Source organism: Mauremys reevesii, linkage group 12, assembly GCF_016161935.1.
Source record: "Mauremys reevesii isolate NIE-2019 linkage group 12, ASM1616193v1, whole genome shotgun sequence".
Classification (NCBI taxonomy): Eukaryota; Metazoa; Chordata; order Testudines; family Geoemydidae; genus Mauremys; species Mauremys reevesii.
In genome coordinates this window covers 48,479,525-48,486,458 of record NC_052634.1, presented here as the reverse complement: position 1 = coordinate 48,486,458, position 6,934 = coordinate 48,479,525, and the positions used below count along the sequence as shown (strand labels likewise).

General features: G+C 57.8%; 2 non-coding genes across 2 annotated transcripts; one reads left to right on the top strand and one right to left on the bottom strand.

Moving 5' to 3' along the window:
* Positions 1-1,848: 1,848 nt before the first annotated feature.
* TRNAV-UAC lies at positions 1,849-1,942 on the bottom strand. Its single transcript has 2 exons — positions 1,905-1,942; positions 1,849-1,884 (listed from the first exon to the last, which is right to left on the bottom strand). It is a non-coding gene; the product is annotated as a tRNA-Val (tRNA).
* A 1,101-nt stretch (positions 1,943-3,043) lies between these two features.
* Positions 3,044-3,137, top strand: TRNAI-UAU. The gene is made up of 2 exons: positions 3,044-3,081; positions 3,102-3,137. It is a non-coding gene; the product is annotated as a tRNA-Ile (tRNA).
* Positions 3,138-6,934: the final 3,797 nt, after the last annotated feature.

The following is a 6,934-nucleotide window of genomic DNA, read 5'->3' as shown; positions in this document are numbered from 1 at the left end:
CTTTCTGGGCAGCAACTTGCAACCTGTGCAGTTCCAGCTTCTTCTGCTCTTCACTCTTCATTAGTTTGCTTATTTTTCTTTCCCTATTTCCCTTACCCGAAAGGAGCAAACAGGAAATCATAAACCAGTAACCACTTTGTCTGTTCTCTAGCCACCACACCCAACTCACTACCAGTCTCTCAAAGCAATCAGCTGTGAGTCTGGAGGTCAGGACTGGGATAGCAAGGGCTGCGGATCAGGAGTGAGGGGCACCGTCAGAGCTGGAGGGAGCCCAGGGGCCTGCGAGTCGGGAGTGAGGGGCACCGGTAGGGCTGGGGGAAGCCGAGGGGCTGCGGGTCGGGAGTGAGGGGCACCGGCAGAGCTGTGAGTCTGGAGGTCAGGACTGGGATAGCAGGGGCTGCAGGTCGGGAGTGAGGGGCACCAGCAGAGCTGTGAATCTGGAGGTCAGGCCTGGGATAGCAGGTGTAGCGGGTCGGGCGTGAGGGTCACCAGCAGTGCAGTGACTGGGGAGCTCAGCGGGAGCCCAGGGGGCTGAAAGTCGGGAGTGAGGGGCACCAGCAGAGCTGTGAGTCTGGAGGTCAGGACTGGGATAGCAGGGGCTGCGGGTCGGGAGTGAGGGGCACCGGTAGATCTGAGGGAAGCCCAGGGGGCTGCAGGTTGGGAGTGAGAGGCACCAGCCACGCAGTGACTGGGGAGCAAAGTGGGGAGCCAAGGGGGCTGCGGGTCAGGAGTGAGGGGCACCGCTATAGCTGGGGGGAACCCAGGGGGCTGCGGGTCGGGAGTGAGGGGCACCAGCAGACCTGTGAGTCTGGAAGTCAGGGCTGGGATAGCAGGGTCTGCAGGTCGGGAGTGAGGAGCACCAGCCGCTCAGTGACTGGGGAGCTCAGCGGGGAGCCCAGGGGGCTGCGGGTTGGGACTGAGGGGCACCGGTAGGGCTGGGAGTGAAAACTGTGCAGTTCAGAATGTGAATAGTGACCTTGTCTCCTTCCTGCACCTGCTCTACATTGCTCCACAGCAGCTTCTCCCCCTGCAGAGTCACCCCAGCACGGCAGTGCAGCCGCCCAGGGTTCAGCAGGGGCCCCTGGCAAGGACAGTGGGTGCAGCTAACAGCCCGGTGTGCCTGGCCGTGAGGCAGCTGTTAAAAAAGCAACACCTGCCCCCCCCCCGAAGTACAGAGACTGAATTCCCCAACTTTAACATCATGGCCCCCTGTAGAAAGCCACACGTGTCAGTTGTATTTTCACAGGGAGATGCAAAAATCAAGTGACACCAATTTTCAAGTTGAGTAAATAAAGTTGAGGAGATAGTTATTAACCTCACAAAAATACACTAAAGATCCCTCAACATAACACCTGAAGGTGAAATATGGACAGAGACAAACCTTGTCAGCAAAGGCTCATTTCCCAAACGATCCTCAAAATGTTACTAATTCCCACCCCTCCTCCGCAGGAGCTCTGTGCAGTGTAACTGTTCTGCAGGCAGCTTCCCATTAAATACTGTTGTGGGACATTCCCAGGCCTGGAAATGTACCAACGACAGAATTTGAAGAGCGAACCTGGCTCCCCGCACCAGGCAGGATTTGAGTGTTTTGTCCCTGTCACTTAGAGTTTGTCAATAGTACAGACGCCAGGGGCAGGACTCCAGGCTCTGCTTGAGGGATCCTGGCACAGGGGCTGCAGGAGGGAGGGGGAAGAAAGGATTGCAGGTTCTGACCTGTGCTCTGGAGAGGAGGTAATAATTGAAGGGGGTGTTTTTGACTATTCCCCTGCCTCAGGGTCCCCAGGGCTGGAATTCTACGTTCCACAGGGCCAAATAAGGGGGTGATGCCATGTGGTCAATGAAAACCAGTGCTCCAGGTGAGGTTTGAACTCACAACCCCAGCATAGCTCCTCTCAGCACTGCTCTGTAAGTACTACACGCTAACCAATTGCACCACTAGAGCACCTGTTAAGTATAATTCTGAGACCCCCCTAGGCTGATACAGGCAAGGAGTGACCCCAAAACATTCTCAGTGGAGGTGAGAGCCGGTAGCGACAAGTGTTGTACTCGGTGGGGTGGATCCTTCTTAATGGTTCCAGGCACCATTTGACACCTTGTGGTCCCACCAGGAGCGGGGCAGGCTCCCTAAAAGCAGGGCCGCCCAGAGGATTCGGGGGCCTGGGGCAAAGCGGGGGAGCAGACATAAAAAAGGTGCCACCCGCTGCGGCGCTTGTACTCACTGGATGGCGTCCGAGTCTTCAGTGGCAGCGGGTCCTTCACTCGCTCCGCGTCTTCGGCAGCACTGAAGGACCCACTGCTGAAGTGTTGCCGAAGACCCGGAGCGCTGCCGGGTGAGTAAAAATTAAAAAGGCGCCTCTAGCCAGGGAAGGGATTCTCGGCCAGGGCTTGTGGGGCAAATTGCCCCACTTGCCCCCCGCACTTGCCCTGCCTAAAAGTAGCAGCCACCAGAGCCCAAACAGTAGCCCCACCCCTTCCACTCGAGGCCACGGCCCTGCCCTCCCTTCTCCCCAAGGCCCCGCTCCTACGCTGCCTCTTACCTCAAGACCCCTCCTCCCGCTCACTGCTCTCCGCCCCCTCCCCACCCTCACTCGCCCTTACGGTCATTACAAAGTGGCAAGGCAGAGCCCTCCCATTTTTAAAAGCCGTGGGGTGTTGTTCCCCCTGTTCAGGCACCCCTGGGGCCCTGCACTTCACACAGCTCTCCCTGATTTCAGCTGTTAGTGAGGGAGCCTCATTGCTAGAGCAGACTGGGCGGTTTCTAGCATGAGAGACACTGTCGCAAAGCAGGACTAATGCTTAGAGCTGGTTATCAGTGATTTCAGATCTGTTGGTCTGCAGCAAGACTCTGCATTGAGTCTTAATCAGCTCTGTTATTACACAGGGAAGAACAAAAGGGTCAAATGGGGCCTGGAACCCTTAAGAAGAATCCACCCCACCAAGTACAACACTTGTTGCTACCTGCTCTCAGCCCCACTGAGAATGTTTTGGGGTCACTCCTTGCCTGTATCAACCTAGGGGTCTCAGAGAATGATAATTAGCAGGTGCTCCAGTGGCACAATCGGTTAGCGCACAGTGCTTATAGGGCAGTGCTGAGAGGAGCTATGCTGAGGTTGTGAGTTCAAGCCTCACCTGGAGCACTGGTTTTCATTAGCCAAGTGGTTTCACCCCCTTATTTGGCCCTGTGGAATGTAGAATTCTAGCCCAGGGGACACTGAGGAAGGGAAAAGTCAAAAACACCCCCTTCACCTATTACCTCCTCTCCAGAGCACAGGTCAGAATCTGCAATCCTTTCTGCCCCCCTCCCTCCTGCAGCCCTGTGCCAGGATCCCTCAAGCAGAGCCTGGAGTCCTGCCCATCCTTGACCCCTGAGCCTGGAGGGAGAGGAGCAAGGAGCCATTGTTAGAGGGCTTTCCCTTCCCCCGCCCACTTCCCTGGCTCTTGTCACGCAGACAGCAAGCAGCAAAAGACCAGAAGTCGGAAGCGCAGACAAAGGGATGTTTACTGGCGTTAGTTTCCCAGCAAGCAGATTCCGAAGCCCTTCACACCAGTCGGGCTTATCTCTATAGACCGACAGAGTCTGTTCCCCAGTGTCCCCCTTCCCAGCTCTGACACCGCAGTTCTGAAAGTCTAGGCCTGTACAGGCAGCCTGAATATCTCTATTCTAACAGCCATCGGTCCCTGTGGGAAAATGATCTATTCAGGGTTGTCCCTAGACATTTTGGTGCCCTACACGGCACCCCCCGTCCCCCAGCCCAAGCTGGCAGAGCGGAGCAGGCTGGGGCCAGGTCACTCCACTTCCCGCCGCCCGGTAATTGCAGGGCAGGCCCGACCCCACACTCATGGGGCGGTGGGAAGTGGAGGGATCCGGCCCCAGCCTGCTGCACTCTGCTCCCAGCCTTGGAACATGGGGGGTGGGGGAAAAACACCCCCCAGCACTCACCAGTGGCGCGGCTGGGAGCTGGTGGAGAAGAGCAGGCTGGGGCCAGGTCGTTCCATTTCCCACCGCTCGGTGAGTGCCGGGTGCGCCTGATCCCTCCTGCCGTCCACCGGGGTGTAACTCAGGGCAAGGCGCGGTGTGGGGGGTGGATGGCGGGGCGCGGGAGGGGGGGGCCGACCCGGGGGGGGGGGCTGTGGGAAGAGGTGGAGCAGGGGCAGGGGCAGCTTTCCTGGCTGGCTCAGCCAGCCGGGGGATCGAGTTCGCCGCTGGAGCAGTACCCAGCTGCGTGGGGCACCGGGAAATTTGGGGCAATTTGGTGCCTCCACATCCCTTAACCAGGCAGTGTCCCTGTGGTGTGGGCTGTCTGCATAGGCCCTTTCTCAATCTTTCTCACCCTCTTGTCTTGAGTCTCCTGTGTCTCTGCTTTCTAAACACAGACTAACTCTGGCTGTTCAGAGGAGGGGAGGCCCATGCGTATGTGTGGCCAGCAGACAGCGACAAAGACCCCTAGCCAGCCTGCTCCCTGCCATGCCAAACCCCCACTGAAGGCCACCCACAGACCAGCATGCAGGGCGGCTGCTGATGCTCTATGGCCAACATCAGAAGACGATAGGAAAGCAGGGCCAGCCCCCCTGGTGGGGCCTCTTACCGTTCCCACTCCAGGTGCTCACTTTGGCAGTGGGGCAGGAGATTTTACCCCAAGCGGCTTTTCCCCAGCTGGCAAGAAGCAGAGAAACACCCAGGCTCCCAAGGTGCTATGTAGCAAACCCCCTCAAGCACAGGGACAGGCGCACACTTGGAAGAGGGAACCTGCTCCACATTCTAGCCCGGGCAGCCGCCCATTTTCTTTGGCAAGTCAGGAAGGGCAAAGGCGAGACTGGAAGCACCTGGGGCTCATGCCCCAGCCTTTGTGACACCCAACCCCCAACTCCTTCCCGGGGCTCTAGCTGAAGCCAGAGCATTGGCCTGAGCGGCTAAGAAGAGGTTCCAGCCCTGAAGGGAGCAGGACGTTCAGCACAACAGTAAAACTGCAGAAACACAACCACCAAGGGACTCGCACCCTCAGTTTTCTGATCCACACTCAGACGCCTTATCCATTAGGCCACCTGGTAACATGAGAAAAACCCCTCCAAGCCCTTCTTTGGAAAAGGCGACATTGTGTTTCTCAGGTCATCTGCTGAGGGGGCCGAGACTCTCTGGGCACAAGAAGTCGAGTTCCCAGCAACACGTGAGACTTAATTCTCTGGAGCCAGGTGCAGGGTTTTGGCAGGGAGGCTCAGGCATGGGGGATTGGGGTGCAGTGGACGGACCGGCTGTCTAGGTGTGGAGTTGTAGTCGCACTGAGGCACAGGAGGGAGGAGGAGGAGGAATCCTGCTGACAGGCAGTGGCTGTGCAGAAAAAGCAGAGGGGTTCCTGGGACTTTTTTTGCCTCTCTTTTGCCTGCCTGCTCGCTCTTGGGCTGAACGGTGAATATGGCCTTAACAAGCCCAGGTAGCTCAGCTGGTAGCACATCAGGCTCTCAATCTGAGGGTCCAGGGTTCAAGCCCCTTTCTGGGCACCTAGCTTTTAAGTTGCCTTGTGTGCCAGGAGCCAAATGATTCCTGGTGCTGTTCACAGCCACATGCGGATTCCCAGAAGCTGTGGCCATTTCCTGGAAAGGTTCCTTTCCTCAGGAATCAGGAGAGAGGCCACATCCACAGGAGCAGGCCTAGAACACGCAGTCTCTGGCTGGCAGGAAGTGCTGTGGGACCAGGTGCTGAGAAAGCCCAGAAGTGGAGCAGCAGAGATGAGGGGAAGAGAGACAGAGAAGCAATGAGGACAAAGAACAAGTTTACAGGGGGTTCAGGTCTGGCTATTGTGGGGAACTTCTCTGGTTTATACATGACACTGGTGCAATTGGCCAGAGAAAGGATCTGAGTCCCCACCCCCTTACCCAGAGGCTGCCTGACCCCAAGGATGCTCTTTCTACTCAGGTGTGTGGTAGAGACCTCGTAACGCCAACAAGGCTGGGCCCAGGAATCCTGGGGGGTTTGATGACCCCCAATCTTGTCATGCTCACTTGAACAGGGCTACAGTGTCCCCACTCTGGGCACTTCCCTGAGCCACTCCTCATTGCATGTGCTTCAAGCAAACACCATTTATTACCCAGCAATCAATGTAAAACACAAGGAAAGATGGGAAAGGAAAACACGTCACCCTGTTCTGTGGTGCAGGGAGATCACAACCAGCGTCTCTGGAGGGTCAGGGCAGGTCACAGTCTCTCCTCACATGTCCCAGGCCTCCTTCCCAGGCCCTGGCTGTGCTGCAGGGACACCACGGCCTGGACACTTGCTTTGGCAGTGGCCACATGCTCTAGGTAACAGGCCCCTTGTCCCCAGTGTCAGCCCCCATGTAGAGGATACAATCCCCCCGATCCCTGAAGGTCTGGCCTGCAAGATCTCTTGACGGGTGGCATCTCCTTGCACTGGGCCTTCTGCCCAGGGTCCCCCTCGCTCTCCCACGCTGCTGACTGCACCCACCTCCAGCCCCAGTGCTGCTGCGGCTCTGCCTCCAGCTCCTGGGCTGCTCCTCTGGCTCCGCTTGCTGCAGCTCTTCTCCCAGCACAGATCTGCTCCCTGGGCAGCTTCTACGGCTCGTGCTGCTGCGGCTCAGCTCCCAGCACAGATCAGCTCTGGTTCTCCCTGGCTGGTGCAGCTCTGCTCCCCGGCTCTTCTCGGGCTCCTGCTCTCTCCTTAGCTCCGCCCCACTCTGGCCCAGGCAGTTCCAGCTCCCATGGAGGATGGGACCCCCTGGCCTGGTGACTCCCTCATTACACTGCCTGGCCTGTCAGTGCGGCTAACTTGGAGCTTTGGCCTCTCCCCATTGCCCAGGGGACTGTCAGTCTCAGGGTCCTGATTTCCCATTGGCCCTTCCCCTTCTACTGGGACTGGGAAGTAGCCAACCAAAAACCCCACTAAGTTTTAAGGGGCCAACAGTCCCTTACACGAGCCAGCCCC